Source organism: Corvus hawaiiensis, chromosome 6 (genome assembly GCF_020740725.1).
Source record: "Corvus hawaiiensis isolate bCorHaw1 chromosome 6, bCorHaw1.pri.cur, whole genome shotgun sequence".
In the NCBI taxonomy this organism is placed as follows: Eukaryota; Metazoa; Chordata; class Aves; order Passeriformes; family Corvidae; genus Corvus; species Corvus hawaiiensis.
Genome location: NC_063218.1, coordinates 57,039,446 through 57,055,012, shown reverse-complemented (window position 1 = coordinate 57,055,012; position 15,567 = coordinate 57,039,446). Strand labels below are relative to the sequence as shown.

Here is a 15,567-nt window from a genome sequence, read left to right as displayed (position 1 = left end):
ATGCTGCATTTGAACCTGAAATGATACCTCAGCTCAATCACCATATGCTGTAGTAGAATTTGCTTTGTTGTTGTATTTCTGACATAGTATAACACTGCACTTTGAAATCTCATTTAAGGGAAATGTCTCAGCCTAAATATAAGAAAAAGTACCCTTCAGGTCAACAGTCTGAAAAGTATTGCCTCTTCCAGGCAGCTCTAATTATGTATTGATTGAACTTAAATCTTGCATTACAGTTCATTTCATGTTACATGTGTGCATTTGTTATTTTTTTCCTTGTGTTGTTTTGACAGTTTTAAAATAATAATACATGGGTGAGTGTTTTCTCTGGAACGGCCATTTCATTTTATTAGCATACAGTGGGCAATGAGGCAGAAAAGGGAATGTCATTCTTATATATTAGTACTTGTTCCAAGTGGCATCCTTCCAAAGACTGGGGACAGTTCCTGGGAAAAGTACTCAAAATGTAATGGTCCTGCAGTGATTTAACACAAAAAAATGAGGTACCTTGGATTTTTATTATATTTGTTTGCTCTTTGACCAGAAATGATGTGTCTTTATTTCTCATCATTAAGGCTTTCTGTTGTCACTCTTGTTGTGGTCATTTGTCTTGGTTTTGTTCCTTGGAGCAAAGAACTAGAGCTGCTGTGTATCAGAAGTATGCATCCATTATATGAAAAACAGATTTTCAGTGCAAATTTGGTCGAAAATGAATGAATCCCACAACTTTCTCTTTTTTTTTTTTTTTTTTTTTTTTTCCTTCTGTAATTCGTTAGAAATCATGAGCACAGAAGGATGTGTGTATCCCAGCACAATTTGGAAGTGCCGTCCACTCAGATGTGACAGTAGGTTTGGGAACGTTGTCAACACTAATTACCTTGTAAATCCAGGTGCCTATTGCAACAACTGTAGCTTTCCCGGTTCCAAACATACTGCTAGGAGATTTGAAACAGTTAAGCAGTGATTGTTTGCACAGAATGGGAGAAACAAGCCTTTGGGCTGTTGTTTGGATGCTGAAAGGACCAGGGCACTTTCTCACAAAGCTTTACGCAGTATGGAAAGCTCTGGGCCCACTGTGGCTCCAACGTCAAAATGTGCTTTCTGCAGAGTGTGCTCCCGTTCCTGGGTGAGAGAGCCCATGGAAGAATCGCTGCTCTGACAGGACAGAACCAGGGCAGTCCATGGAGTGTGTCAGTGCAGCCTGACAAAGTTGCTGCTGATGCTTTCGTTCAGCTTCTGAAACTCCTGTTGCTGTCTCCTTGCAGAAATGCTGCGTGTCTAAAGCGCAGCAGGTCTCTAATTAGGGAGAACAGCGTCAATTTCTATGTGTTAACTTTGCTCCTACTAAGAAATTCTCTTCAGGAGCCTCCTTTATTTCGTGCTCCCCAAGATTAATAAAGAAGTTATTCCTTAATTTCTTTAGGGTGCAGTCAAGAAATAACAGTGTGTTGTGGTCCTGTGTGAGCAGGAATTCTTGGGATACAGAGCCAAGCTGCTGTTTGTGTGTGCTGGTGAGATCGGGAACATGGCAGCAGTGTGGTACTATGGAGGGATGTCCAAGTGGTGGTGAAAAGCGAGTGGCAGTTTACTTCTTGGTTCAGATAATGAAGACAATGTTAAAGGAGTATGATAAGCGAACGGATGATTGTGCATGTGTGATAGAGTGAATGATGGCACTGCCATAGTGTCTTGTAAGTTACTTGCTCATTAAAGGATGTAACTGTGTTTAGTAACTGAAAGACAGCGGCTGGTTTCGTGGAGTACTTAAAGGACTGAGTGCATTGTGTGTGTTATCTAGCTCGATGTGCTTTTCTCCAGCGCTATCTCTGTCCTCGTGCTGCCTTTTGTTTCAGCCTTTGCTGGGTGACTCATCTTTATAATACGCATTTGCTACAATTATCTGCTGGGTTTCGTAATGAATCCCACTCCTTCCTTTTGCTGCTCTTCTTTTCAGGCTTGCTTTGAGAATTCATGGTTATAAATTCATGACCTTTTTTTTTTCGTTTTTCTCACAGAAGGTACTAGTCACCAGCGTTAAAGAACCATGCCTAAACTATGTGCTAAATCATTATATATATTTTATTTTCCGAACAAATTCAAGTCTGTAAGGAAAAGTACTGCTGTATGCACCAGAAAGGGAGGTCACTGTAAGAAATGTAAGTTAATACAAAGCAGTAATGAAGAAAAATGCCGCTGTTTTAAATACAGTGGTAAATGACCCTTACAACGATGATAAATTTCAAACCCGTATTTGCTCACGTTTTCAAAGGCTTCAGAAGAATACTGTGGATTAAAAACTGTTAATGATTGTTTTATCCTTCTCCTTTGTGCTTAAAAGCCGGAGCAGCTGTCACCAGCACTCATACAGAACCACTGCTATCTGGAAGAATTAACTGCTTAGATTAAATATATTTAAAGTGTCTCTACAGCTTTTTAAAACGCCTATCTCTACATGCATATATAAAATTGAGGAAACAACTTCAGTTTCTCTTTTCCAGCTGAATTTAATTTGTTCTGATTTTTGCATTTAACTCCTATTAAAAGGGAGGACACACAGCACACGATGGTAACAACATAGACAAAGGCATTTATAAACCCCAGACATAAGATGTCTGGGTGAAAAGGCAATTTCAGTCCTGCATCTGGAAGTTCTGGGGTTTTTTTCCTTCTAAATCAGTTTGAAATATTTCATATTATTAAAATACTTTTTAGCTACGACTGGCCGTAGGAGGTATTTTTTCGGTGCTCTTGCTTCTGTATACTCAGAGCATTGCTTATACATTTTTCTCATATCTTGTGTGCTTGACATAGAGTTCTAGAACACAAACTGAATTGTTACCAAATGTGGGCCAAAAACTACATTTAGGGTGATAGAGTGTGTTCTCTCAGAGCCATCTGACAGAGCTTTCTGGTAGCATTGCCATCTATTTCAGTAAAACATCTGAGTGACACACAACAACAAATGACTGAGAAATTCCAGTAATGTAAGAAAGAGGAATGAAAACCAAGCAACTATTATGAGAGAAATTATTTTACCTTTTATTTTTGTGAATTCAGAAAAAATATTATTCCTAATGATTAGCTGAATATATAAGATTAAATTAAATTAATTAGTTTTTCATTTTAGAAAGATTTTGAATAAATATGTTTTCCCATTGTAGGCTGAGAAAAAAAGGGGAAATGAATACTTTAGGCACTTGTAAAATGATAAAATTCAGAGAGATGTTTGTGTTGCTATTTTGTGATCAATACTTACAAATAACTATAGAATATCCTTTACAGGTATTGTCCAGATTTTTTACTGGGAGTAAAGAGAAGATCTCGTTAGTTGGCCTTCTGTGTAGCTCTTTCCAGGGATTAATGCAGCTGGCTTCTATTACGAAAGGACACATACTGAAAAAAATGTCTGAAACAACATTTAGAATGCAGTGTCAAAATGTACAAGAATTAAACCTGCCATAGACTAAAACAGATGCCGAGAGCTTGAGGGGGGATAGAGCAAGAGAAGTGTAGTAGCCCTTTGCTTTCTCTGTAGCCAATTTTGTAAATAAAAAATATAAGATACAAGGCTAAAATTTTCAATGTGTCAAAATGTGTATAATTTGTCTTCTTCATATCCTAGGCACCCTTGAACAGCACTGAAATTTACTGTCAAGTTCATCTCCAAGGAGTAATGAATGCTTAATATTGCAGTGTAATTTGAAAATACTGTAAAAATAAAAAAACCCCAGACCTGGCTTCGCCATTACTAAAGGAAGAATAAGTCCAAACATGCCATCTGAAGAGTTTGTACTTTCCCCATGGCTATCTCGGATCTTTATTTCTTCTCTTTAGATTGTCCTTGTCTTTGGATTAAATCCTGATCCTAGAGAAGTTAATTGTAAAGCTCACAAAGATCTTACTGCAAAGAATCATCACTTGCTGGAATTTGCAAAGCTTCAGCTCAAAATGGGGTTACAGTATATTTGAGGTGGCCATCTCGTTTCCCGAGTGCAATGCTGTTTTCCTCACATCAGCTGTGTCAGATCCCGTAGACTGTTGCATTTGTCCCCTAATTGCAAGAATAATGTCTTGTCCCTAACAATTACTATAAAAATGTGCAGAGGTGCTGTAGTTCCAGAGTAAATTGTTTCCTTGACACCTATTGACCCTTCAAATCCTTTTAGGAACTGGCTATCTTTGAAAAAAAATCACAAAATCATTATTGAATTTACTGTCTGGCCTCCATCTTTCCTCTCTGCCTGTTTCCTGACCAGAAAAGCAAAAAGCTATAAAAAAAAACCCATTAAAAAGAGGGGTGTTCAGTCCAGACTGGTCTGGCAGCTCTAGGCTGTTTGAGTAGGGGAAAAGTAAACAGCTTTTTAAAGAAAGATTACAATTGCAAAGAGTAAAAAGGTAAACCCAGAAGAAGACATATTAGCTTGTTTACTTGCTTACCTCTTCAACTTTCCCTACCAGCTTTTGAGAGTCCTGTCACATCCAGCTCTGCTATTCATAAAGCATCTGTCCTGCTTTTTTCATTGCTGCTTTTGCTGCCAATGGTCTGCTTGCAGCTCATCAGTTCTCCTTTACTATAGGCTAGCTCCCCTACAAAGGCATCATGTGAAATCCAGAACAGGGTTTGGGTACTGTAAAATGTCACTAATCTGGTGGGTACTGAGCTGGAATGTTTTCCTTACAGGATCCTGGATCTGCCCTGTTCTATCTCAAGGCTAACACTTTTTTTTTTCCTTTCATTTATTTTTTTGTCTCTTCTTTCTTACCGAATATTTGATTTAGTAAATTGCATTCAGACAGGGTTAAAAAAAAAAAAAAAGGGGTAGAAGACATTTAGGAAAAGACTCCAAACCCAATACTTACTTTGGTAATTTCTGTGGAATAATTTGTGCTGGTAACTGTGTCACATCGCTCTGCACAGCACTGGGATTTGCACGTTTGTCATGGGTGACACAGTCTTACTTCATATTCTCTTTGAAAATGGGAAGGTAGGGAGCAAACAGGCTCCTCCCAGACACTGCTGAAGTAGCTTTAGGACTACAGAGTACGTGCCATGGTACTCATTAAGTTGTGCCCTGGTTTCCTCAAGTATCCCAGTGTAGGAGTTGTTACTGAGGCAACACGGGGACTACTGTGCAACTCCCATAAAAACAAGTCACTGGGGTGTGTCAGGCGTCTACATGTACATACACAGGGCTCTGCATTAACATTTGCCTTCTTTTTTTTGAAGTTAAGCAACTGAGAAAAGCAAATGGGGATGGAAATAGTCTTTTAAACAGAATACTTGAAGGATTTTTCAATATTTTGATTTTATATTACTTTTCTGTGTTTGGCTTTGGGTAGGAGAGAACAGAAATGCTGCTTGTTAGCTGACCTCAATCTTCATGAGACAGATGAGTGGGTGGCCTTACCAAATGGCAGTCGCCTTCTCTGTTGAGTCTGATACTGAAGGGTGAGCAGAATCATTCCAGGTTGGACTGGGAAGAGTAATTTCTCCATTTGATATAGAGAATTTTCTCAATGGAGCCACCAGTGTTTTGTCCGTGCCAGTTGCACAAAGGTGAAGGATACAACCATGTTGTTCTAAACAAGCGTGGTTGTGGTAGTTGGAGTGCTCTGCTGGGGTTACAGCTTTTCCATTTGGCTGGAAATAGAAGGGAAGCAGGAACCTGTCCAGTTAGCCCCAAATGGAAGAACAGACCCTAGAGCCAGGCAGCAGACACAGTTCTCTCATATTAAGTCACAAGTTGCATATAGTCGTTTGTCTAACCTTTTTGGCTTTTTGTGTCTGTAGAGCAGATGTTAATGCACCTGAAAATAGCAAGTCTGAAGTTTATTTATTCATCCTTCTTTCATATTTTAAAGCTTGTGTGTATATTTATATATGTATGTATAAAAATATGTATACAAATATGTCTGACAGGAGCCTTCCATGGTAGTCCCTGACCCACTCATTGGCATCATGCACAGTTGACTCCGATGTATCTGCTCTGTTCTCCAGAGCCCATTCTGTATGGTCACATCCATGCTGCTTTTGCTGCTAGGGTGAGCACAGACTGTAACTGGAATTACAAGGCACTGACAGGCTTCCTGCATATGCCATCTCTTGGAATAAAACCCCCTATTTTTTCCTATCCTCCCTTGAAGCAGAATATGTGTAGATACTGTTCTATGGTGGCCCTTTGAAAGTCCTCTTGAAAATCTTTGTGAAAGTGTAAAAGGCAGGCAAGCCTTGCAAGTTGTGTGTCTAATACTTGTGTACCCAAGATGTGTTTTCTGCTCAAATTCTGCATTCTAGGGCATGTTTATTTGTAATAGAAATGTCCTGATAATGGGAATCTCAGACAGGTAATGTGAGATCTTCATGTAGTAGTGCTTGCTGGGTTACTAATTTCAAAATTGCTTGTTTTGGCAAGCTGCTCTATGTTGCCTAACTCTTGTTCCGCAGGTGCCACAGACAGGTCCAAGAAACGAAAGATTCCTTTGAAATGCACCCAGGATTTTGTTAGGAGGATTTAGAGGAGTCTTGGAGTAGCTCAATTTGCCGTGGTGGTGAAGTATATGGGCATCCCTGAATTTAAGACTGGCTTGACAGACCTGGGAGGAAGCATATTTCTGTGAGTGCTTTGTCTGGTGTAAATACCTGTTGGGAAAGGTCCATCCCAGGCTACTTTTCCACCTGGTTCTGGGTTTCCTTGCCAGTTTAGTCAGGCAACTCATTTCAGACTGTAGCCAGATGATAAGATGGCATATAAGCACTGTGATTGCAAAATCATGATTAAAAATTTTTTTTAAAAGGGGGTGAAGTGCTAGAAAGTGCTAGAAAGAGGAGAAATCATATAAAGACTCTGAACTACTGATGGTCTTAAGATTGATTAGGCTGAAAGTTACCTTCATGATCATAATTGTATGCTTAAAATACTGAGACCGGAAGAGCGTCAGGATACTGAGACGTGTTGGCAGCATCCATGTGTTTGAAAAGGTTAGGCAGAAACAAAATGTACTCTACTCAGGGAAAAAAAGGGTACATATCAGGGCTTTATCTTAGCGGGGTGTCCAAGACAAGTCTCTGCATCTCCTGAATTTTTTGTGCATGGGTTGCCACATGCATTGATCTCTATGCACAGGTTTTATTGTACCAGCATGGAGGTACTGGGGAAAGATTAGCTCTGAAAAGCAAGTTTTAAAATAATTGCTTTAGAGCAATTTTAAAAGATGTTTTTTCTTTTATTCAACCATGAAATGGAAGTGTCCCGCTGATGGCTCCAGCATATTTTTTAATTGAATAATTAGCATGGATAATAAGCATTCAACAGCGTTTTTGTTGATAATCGCTGGGTTTACTAATCTCCCAGAAGGTGGGATGATTCAGAATCTTTTAATGCCCCAAAATAGAAGATAATTAAAACCCTACACATACAACTTGGAATAGAAATGAGTACAAACGGTGAAGAGAAATTAGAAAATGAGCTTGAGGGGAAAGGATGGTGGTGGTGGGGATAAGAGTCCTAGGTACTAAGAATAGTAAGGATACTTATGAATTGGCACGTTTAGTACTTGGAGTTTTCCTGACTCTGTCACACTTTGCTCTCACCAACGCTGTGTACAGTGGGGCTCAGCAGGGATTCAGTGGTCACACGTGTTCAGAGGAGTGGGTGTTACCCGAGTCAGCTGCTGAAAATTGTATGTGCAGTAATCTCGAGTGAGCTGACCATGGTGAGAGGGCGCTGCAAAGGTTTTGTGGGGAGGGTTAGCTCATATAATCACTGATACGTCGGTCCCAAAGAACGCCCAGTGAGGAAGTGCCCGCCCTGGCTGTACTGCATCATGCCTCTGTGAGTGGGGGGAGCCCAGAGCCACAGAGTGAACAGGCAGAATTGCACAGTTCAGGTTAATGTGGTGTAACACCTTTCCTTGCAGTAACACCGCTGTGGATGTAGCCCACTGCTTCTGTTCTGTGTATCGCTTACCACATATCACTTACAGTCACTTGACAACAGAGGGGCTCCTGCTTGCTCTTGGAATTAATTCTCATGGGAATGGACAATTGACACAAAGTAGACCACTTTTTCTCTTGCATGTGCAAGAGGTATTATTTTAACATTAACTTTTTCTCCTCTGGAAGAGGCGGAAAAAGCCCTGCAGTCACAAATCTGCCATTTACTTGACTAGATGGAGACAGTCATGATGTGACTGGGCGTAGGATGGAACCCAAATGGAATAAGGAGTTACTAATCTCATTTCCAGTGTCCATAAAACAAGGCTATTAATTAACCTGTTTAATAAGTTCTGTTTTTACAGAGGTGTAGTGGATACTGGAGACTTCACTATTCACTTCAAAGAACACGTGATCAAGTTCGTATTGGCACAAGCAGGGCAGGGCTGGATTTCTCTTCAGTGTGCTTCTCTGCCAAACTCTGTCTATTAAAATACATGAGTGTGTGTTTGAAACATCATTTTCCAGCTTTGAAAAAAGAGATGGTATTCAAAGACAAACATTATTTGCTTATTTGGATACTTGCTTTGGTTTGTGGCAAACATCTGTCATGAAATCAGGAATCTCTAGAGAGGCCTTGCCTGCTCCCACAGAAATTTTTACAGTCCAAAATACTGACACATGGGTGGAAGAGAGAAAGAATACAACAGTGGGCAGGGCATTCCCACCAGTGTAACCTCAAATTGCTCTGACTCTTCCCAGGATGTGATGCCTTCCAAATGAAGACTCAACACAGAAAATTGTTGCTTGCTCAAGGAGCAGTGAAGACCGAAGTATCCTCCAGCCACTAAACAGTTCTGGATTAGATAAGGCAATGGATTTCATGGAATAACCCTCATACAATGGAAGGATACTTACATTGTTGTGCAGTATGGCAAAGCAGCCTGCATGGGAGCTGTTTTGGTCATAAGCCCACATCACTGTACCAGGATAGCTTGGCAGCCTGTCCGTGAGTCTTCCCAGAAGCTTTGCAAGTCAGTAATGCTGTGCATTGGCAGAACTTTGAGGAAAAATTAGGCTGTCTTTTGGAATCGTGCTTGCCTCTAGCAAGTGGTATTGTTTTCTGTCGTGTACCAGGACTCTTCTGCAGACAAATGAACAAAAAAATAAAGCAGATTTGGAGCACTGCTTTCAATGAAAGGCCAGACTCTGCCTGGATTTTTTGCATCAGGTGGTATAAGAGCTACCAAGAGTATTGTGTACCCTTCGCATAGCAAGTAAGCAAGAAAAAATGTATTAATTTCTCCAGCTATGTGTGTACACCTGGGGACAAGTGTTGCCAGGAGGGGAATGGACAAGAGAACCAAGATGATTTCATTGCCCATTAAATCCCTACAAGACACAGAAAGGAGAATCTGTAATGCCTTCTATTCAGGTGGCAGGTCTTAGGAGTCTCTTCTCATTTCAGTGCAGCTGGTTTGGTTTTGGTTTTGTTTTTTTCATTAAAATCCTGCTGTTCTTGAAAAATTCAGTTAATTGAGATTTTCTTGAGCAACTGTTTTAGAAAAGAAAACAAAGTAGTGAGCTTCAAAAACATAAAGACTGGAATTTAAACTAACCCAGTATTTATTATTATTTTGAGGTCTTTCAGACATCTTACTCTAGTTTCTAGGTCTATATCACACTTTCACACACATTCTCATACCAACTATCTCTGGAAGTGCAGGTCTTCATAAAAGCACTACTTTTGCCCGAAAACTCCATGAAGTACTATAGTGTTTTACCACTGCAATGCCAAGGGGGTTTGGGTTGGGGGTTTTTTGAGCATAATATTAATTAAATACTTAAGAAAGGTCTGATACTGCAAACTTCATCCCAAAAGATTATATGGGGAATTATTAGGCAGTGATTATTCACATAACTAAAAACTGTTAATGTAAAAACATTTTTACAGTAATAAAATCATATACCATAAATATTGTAAATTATTTGGCATATAGGGAGTTCTGAATTAAAACTGGGATTTGTTAATAGAATACAGTTATTATCACTGCTGAGCCTTCTTACAATGTCTTTTGTAAATTTTCCCTCCTCCTGATTTTTCCTTCTTTCAGAAGCTGTGATCCTGGAATAGATGGTTTTGAAACTGAATTTTAAATTTCAGGCTTGTATAAACTAAGTGGTAGAGCCATTTCAGAAGCTTTGAATTCACTTTGGGTTGTTCTGTGCTCCAAAAATTCATTCATTTAGTGCTTTGAAGTACAACTGGGATCAGAGAACACATTGTCACTGTTAATAAAATTGTGTAACCTCAACATTATCCATCCAGTTTTGAAATAGAGGAGGGGTGGTGCCTGTATTACTTCACATAATCAAAAGAATAGTTGTTGGTTAATAATTGAAAGTTGCATTCCATATATACGAAACAGTGGAAATTTCAAAGATTTCAAAGATACTTTTAATATATGTAGGAGTATTGTTTGTCCATGTGCTGGTAGAATTATTGGGAATTCAAACCTGTGCTGGTGTACCAGAGTTCACTTTTTGTTGTAGTCACGAGACATTTTTTATGGATGACAATCTTTGCAGTTTTTTTTTTTTAGCTAGTTATTACTGTGTTGAGCAGCTTGGGATTTAAGAAAACATTTTGTTTAATGTACATTGAATCTGTTTTCATTTTCAAAAGGCTGATGGCCCCTTGCATAGCGTATTATAGTCTTGATAAACTGAATGAAATTGAAGTATGAACTGCTCTCTGAGCTGGCCTTACTACTCCAGTGGCTCACTACTTAAGCATCCAGAAATTTTGAGTTAAGGTTGCATAAAAAGGTAACTCTGTCCTCTCATTTGCATATGCCAAACATGCTGCTTAATTGCTTGAGAGACAAAACTCTCTGTGTGCATCCCAAGAGCGAGCATGGCCCCGTCTGCAAGGAAGGGAAAGGAAGTTGTGCCTTGGATTGTCCCATCTTCCAGTTCTGCTGGCAAAGTGAAAGAAGTAAGGTGGTGGGAGTTTTCCTCTTCTCTTGTCCTGTGATTGGAGAAAAATGTAGATTAACCTTTAAATTTCTCTGGGAAGTAGGATACTAAGCAGCATTTCCCTGTGGTTTGTTAAACAGTCCATGATTCTAAAGAGAAGGAGGGTGGTGGGGACCCTGCCTATTACTGTTGCTGGAAACTTTGTAGTAATGCTGCTTTTTTTACTTTGACTTTTTCTTTTTTTTTGCTAGTGAATTATTACTTTTGTCAATATGCATTATTTCATGCTACTAGCAAATGTTGGTAAAAATAATTAGCATATAAGAATGATAAATAGCTTACACACATCAGATACAACTTAAATTGCCTGGATTATCCAAAAAAAAGAATTATTACTTTTGTCAATATGCATTATTTCATGCTACTAGCAAATGTTGGTAAAAATAATTAGCATATAAGAATGATAAATAGCTTACACACATCAGATACAACTTAAATTGCCTGGATTATCCAAAGAAAAGAGTATAAGTGGTGATATGGCACTGGAGACTTTGCTTGCCAATAACTTTATATACCTCCTTCCACTTTCAAATATTAAAATTCAGGCTAAGAAAACCAGTATTAAATGTTTTCATTTGTTAATTTCCCTGGTTGTGTTTTTGTGTAAGTTATATATAAAGAAAAATCTATTTTAAAAGCTTTTTGCAAAGTCTTTGTCTTCCATCTGGCACGAAGAGCATTTCTGGAGGGGAGGGGAAAGAAACAGAGTACAGTCTGAGGTAAATTTGATAGTAGAAGATGGGATAAAACAAGAGGCACTTAGACTAATTTAATTAATGCCATGGTGGATTTAAGAATATGCTGTCCTCTACAAGCATAAACATAGATCAGTAGCTGAATTAAGGAGGCAGTATTAGACTGCACCTGTTGGGTTTCAAACTGAATTCAGACCTTGTTTCAGTGTTGCAGTTGGGACTGGCAGTTGCTGAAGGGATTAAATTATTTAAAGCCTTCAGCTGGCTAGTGTAGGCTAGCAGTAGCTTATAAAACACTTAATCTATTTTTTTAATCTCTTCATATGTTTGCTTTACTTAGACAGTAAAACTATACATGACACACACCTGCCACATTCTGAAGCTTCTTTGTCAGATATTTTACATTTATCAATTAGAGCAGCCTTTAAACTGTAACCATTTGGGTTTCACTGACAATACACTTCTTGTTAGCCTGCACATTTTCTTTGGTGAGCTCAAGCCCAAACATGAAGTATGCAGACATAAAGTCCTTTTTCCACAATTTATTCTAAAAAAAAGGTTCCCTTCTAAAGGCAGATGCTGCTCTCCAAATAATTAATGCTTACTGTTACCTTTTGGGTAGTCTTTAAAAAAAAGAAACTAATTCCAAACAGTTTGGAGCTGTGGAACTATTTTTGCAGTCCATTAGTTAACTGCTTACAGGATAGTACAGTAAAGCAGTTAAAAAATAGGTGATACTGTTTAGATTGTTATGTGATATGTCTCTTGTTTCTAGAAAGCCAGGAGTAAGTAATGAATAGCAACAATATGGATTGGTCAGAAAAGCAATTTGGATAGCTGTGCAACACAGGATTAATTAGGCAAATCCTCTTAGGTTTGATAAGCCATTGCTTAGATCTACAGTTTATTTTGTCATTGGTTGCTCCTATTAATGTCTTTTTTCTGTCAGAGTTTATTACTCTGATTTCAGTTTTGCATCATACCTTTTTGTGTCAAAGTGAAGTGCCACTGAATTAACTTACAACCTTCCAAATAATAAGCAGAGAAATGCCTGGAGTCAATTCAAATCAACACTGGCATCCTCTGAAGAGACTTTTAAATAATGAGCTTTTTATATGGGTAATTTCTGTTCAGCAACTGGTGTATGACATCTTTTTGGCCTTCAATGTTAAGTTACAGGACAAGTAGGCATATGTGTCTGCTAATAAGGATGAGCAAATGCTAATTCATGGAAATGAGATGGTTTCTGCAGTGTGCTCTTCATAAAAGCATATGTTTTTGATATTTCTGGGCAACCTTTAATTTTTCTTCTACTTTATGACATTACAAAGCTGTAATTTTATTTCTGTAAAAGGGGTTTTTCTAGTACCATCATCAGTACAGAATAACTTCGCTGCTTGATCTCCTCTAGGTTGTTTTTTTTTTGCATAATGTGTAGAATATACTTGAAAAATATAAAGTACATACGTTGAAGTCGTTTTACTAATTAGTGTTCACGCTCTGTCTCAAACTTTTTTTAAACTAGAGAATGTGCCACTCATCAGAAATAAGAAAAGAAAAAACAGAGGAGGAATAAAAACCCTTACTGGAAATAAAAAGTCTTAACCCCCCTGCCCAAGTGATAGAGACTAACAAGCAGACACCTCGGGACTACAGCAGGATGGCTCAGCCAGCTAGGTGGGGGGGAAATATGCAAAAACGCATGGCAAGAACTGGGCATTTCAGTGGGTGGTGATCAGAGTTTCATCAGTGCTGGGGTTTCGTACTGTTAGACAATGCTTTGTACATGTCGGGGCACAGCTCGTGGCTGCTGTGTGCATGCAGCACAAAATCTGGGAGAACAGCGACTGTTTGCAGTACTCCTTCTTCAGTGCCATTGCTAAGTCAGAATTTATTACAAATCATTGCTCAGGAGTCACCTGAATATTGTTTCTTCTGTTAGAAGGTATTACATCTGAAATTCCGTTTCACCCTGAATGACCTGGGAAACTTTCCACGTATGATTCACCTAATGTGGTCTATGAATTGGGTTAACCTCTGTCATGTCCCCAGAGCAAACCGAAACAAATCTGAATTGTAATAGAAATTTAACTGTGAGACTAAAATGACCTTTAATAGAAAATCAATTGAATATCACAGCTGCTTCTAAAACCTGCAGGAAAAGACTACCCAGAATGCTGGTTGAAAGAGAAAAGTGGGGAATGCAGATGACTTAAGTGGTACCTTTGGGTTGGTGTCTGTGAAAGACAAGAACTATTCCAGTTTGCTCCTCTCTGACAAGGCCCTCGGGGGCCATTGCAGCAGCGATGGAGTACAGTGTGTGCCCTGGCACACCTCTGTGCTGGAGGCTCTGGGGGCACAGGCACAGAGCTCTGCTTTGGGAACCTCAGTTCCCAGAGCCAGCGGGACTTACAGCACACGAGGAGAAAGGGAAGAAAGGGTCTGAGCCTTCGCATGTGTGGGAGGGAGGGCTCTAGAAGTGGAAAAATTACCATGCAGCCCAGGAGAAGCATGATCTTAATATAGGATAAAAAATTATTGAATGTGATGAAATTTAATAATGTTAAATTTATATAGTGTTTATAAAGTTTAATACCATCTCATTCAAAGAAAACGAAAACCTTACTGATAGTCCAGCTGATTTTGTACTTCCTCACAGACCACTACAGAGCACTATGATTTCCCTTAGCTGGAAAGGCAATTTCCTGGAAAGTTTTGTGATGGCAAGAAGAATAACTTGATTTTTCCACCGTTTCTCTTTGATTCTTTGGCTGGTTTTCAGTCCTGCTGTGTTGCTGGGACCGCCAGGGGCATGAAGCAACACCACAGTTACTGCGGTAACTGTGGTGTTAACCGTTAACTGCGGTAAACACACAAGACACATCCATGGGTGGTTTAGGTCTGCACTGAAATGGCATCTGGGAGAGGAAAATCTGCAGGGATGTCCTAGTGGGCCTGAGGAGACAAACTAATCAAGAGCTTTAAAAATAAGGCCGTGATGATCAGTGGAGAGGAAACAGCTTAGCAACTTCTTTTTTTTTTAAGTGTTTTGTTTTTTTTTTTAAACCAAACGACACAATTTGCAATTATTGCATATTCCCAATGACAGGATGGGATTATATTTGTAAGGTTTTCTTAAAGAATAAAATATTTGGAGAGTTTTTATTTTGGTTAATATCTAGATTAAGTTCAGCAATTTTGCAGTATTTACCATTCTTGTCTGGGAAATACTGATTAAACGTGCCTTTCTACTAAGAAAGACTGATCCAAGTCAATTGGAAGACTTCATGAAAATGTAATGATTTTCTAGATATTTGTAATAAATAATGTCAATATTTTGCAATGTAATCAAACTGTTGCCTTTAAATCATGATTTTCTTCCAATATACTTCAGCTCAATTACTTCTGTGGCTTGTCCTGGTGTGTCTTAGAAGAACCTTTCTACATGTGTCAAGGCAAACATTTTAGGGGATGTGTTAACCACCTTATTTCTACATTCTCATTAGCATCAATTAAGCAAGAACAGTATACAGAGAAGGATTATGGAGAGACAAAATTATTTTAAGGTGTCTGGGCCAAAAAAACCCATGGATTTCTCATTCTGATTTGTGGAAATGAATTATTTTTAGGCAGCATTAGTGATATTCCCTGCAAAAGGTTACTTTTAATGGTATAATATATGCTCTCTGGCTCAGAATAATTTTCTGAGCCAATATTGATTTAGGATTAGAGTGAAAAATAGATCTCACTTTCTCATGTTAAACTAATTCCAAATTAAGGTTTAAATTAAAAGGTTAGGAAGAGGTCTCAAAAATAAATCACTTTGGAGGCCTCACAACTTCATTACTGTTTGTCTAATAAACATCAAGCTTTAAAAATTACACCCTGAAAAGAAACTAA

The 15,567-nt window shown here is 38.7% G+C and overlaps 1 long non-coding RNA gene across 1 annotated transcript in view; it reads left to right on the top strand.

The window, feature by feature from the left end:
• Positions 1-15,567, top strand: part of LOC125327933 — a 32,210-nt gene that overhangs the window by 5,969 nt on the left and 10,674 nt on the right. The window contains exons 3-4 of the long non-coding RNA XR_007204456.1: positions 6,446-6,614; positions 8,299-10,762. This is a non-coding gene — a long non-coding RNA (uncharacterized LOC125327933). The remainder of the gene's footprint in view (positions 1-6,445; positions 6,615-8,298; positions 10,763-15,567) is intronic.